The following is a 1,908-nucleotide window of genomic DNA, read 5'->3' as shown; positions in this document are numbered from 1 at the left end:
CAGAGGTCACGGATCAGCGGACCGCGGTCCGGATCGGGACCCACCTGATTTAAAACATTTATAAATTACTGCATGTTGTCCCACAACAGCATCTAATTTCACTTGCACCGCTTCTCCTGTAAATACAGTAAAGCCCTCCAGAGCGTCCGGCTCCAGGCCACACGTGATCCAAATGAGCCAATGAGCTGCTGTCAGTCTGGGTTGCTGCTGCTGCTGCTACTTTAAGACACAGCAGGCAAACCTGTGGCAAGCCGGGCGATGGGAAAGAAGGAGAAGATGATGAGAAAAAGAGCAGAGAAAGTGTGGAATGCTGGAAGAACTGTGGTGAACTGGTGACAGAAAAGTGAAATGGTGCTCAAAGATGACCCTGAACATTTACAGTATGTTTGGCTCAACCTGCTGCTGTGAAGCAGGATTCTCCACCATGAACAGAATCAAAAATAAATATGGATCCAGGCTCAAAATGAGCTCCTTGATATGTGCTTTAGAATGACTTAGTCTCCATTCAAACCCAGGTTTAAAGCCTTGCAGGGCAGCATAAAGCCCACTGCCAACATTAAGACAGAAAAAAGAAAAGAAATAACGGTCAGTTCAGGTGTTTTATAAAATATGTGAATCAGGAAATTGTCTATGTATACTGAACTGAATGATTGTTGTTCTCTACTTCGAAAAAATTTTTTAAACATTTTTTTATTTAAAAATTCAATGTATAACATGGATGCATAAACACCTCATTTTATTTCAGTGTTAAATTCTGTTTAAAGTAATGGATTATAATTAAAAATGTCTCCGGACCTCTACTGGTTGATGATTTTCTTTATTCAGACCCCGCTGATTTTTAATTTGTCCTAGAATAAAGGAGATGATTGATGAAGGCTCCCACAATCATCGTCTTGGTCTGAGAAGCAAGAACGCTCTCTATAATCTGTTCACATTATTAGCATGGGTCAGGATTCATCCTCCTGCAAATGTTAAAAATGAATTGAACATTTTTTGCTAAAATAAAATCTTTGAATTATATAGGCCTTTAACAAAGGTTTAAATAATATTACCTTTTTGTTATTATTCTTTGTTCCATCAAAACATATTATTCAGGTAGTGTAAGTGAAATAAAACCATTAATCACATTGGAAACTACATTTTAAAGTCATGTTAGGGAGTTAAAGCTACTACGCCTGGTTTTGTGGGGTCAATAATCCATCTCTGAGCTTAATGATATGACAGGTTGTGATCGAACTCGCACCATGATGCTACCATCTGTCCATCCATCCGTTATCTATACCTCCAGGCCTTAGTGCTGGAGCAGTTCACCAGTCCATCAAAGAGCAACAAAGACACACACAACTATCCAAATACACAAACATTTATACTCAAGAGAGCACACACTCCTACCCTAACTAAGCTGGAGTAACTGAAGACGACCATCAGAAGCACATGGAGAACAGGCACTATGCAGAAAAATGCCAGCCCCAGATTCAAACCGGAGACTTTCTTACTGTGAAACATCAGGAACAAACACTGGAAAAAACTAAAAAATTTTAAGCAAAAATACAAATATTATCACCTCACCAAAGCTGAACATGAAATTAGAAGAGTGCACCGAGGAAAGGGCCTGGTTTAGCTGAAATAATAAATCAACCACTTCCACAAGTCCCAGTTGAGATGAAAACAAGGAGCTGAGGATGCAGAGCAGGAGGAAGGAGAGGAGAGAGGAGGAGAAAAAAGTCATCTCTTTCATCAGTCATTGTAGGGAGTGAGATCTGTAGGAAACATGTTAGAAGAACTCCAATTGCTAAAATATCACACTGTCAAACAATCTTTCATTTATCTGGTAGGTAGTGGCCCGTAACTTATTATAAAAACAAAACTGTCATGAACGATGATAGCACTCTATGTTGTTTTCAGTTT

The sequence above is a fragment of the Cyprinodon variegatus genome, unplaced genomic scaffold, assembly GCF_000732505.1.
Source record: "Cyprinodon variegatus isolate N-32 unplaced genomic scaffold, C_variegatus-1.0 Scaffold803, whole genome shotgun sequence".
Taxonomy (NCBI): Eukaryota; Metazoa; Chordata; class Actinopteri; order Cyprinodontiformes; family Cyprinodontidae; genus Cyprinodon; species Cyprinodon variegatus.
Note: the sequence above shows the minus strand (reverse complement) of the source record.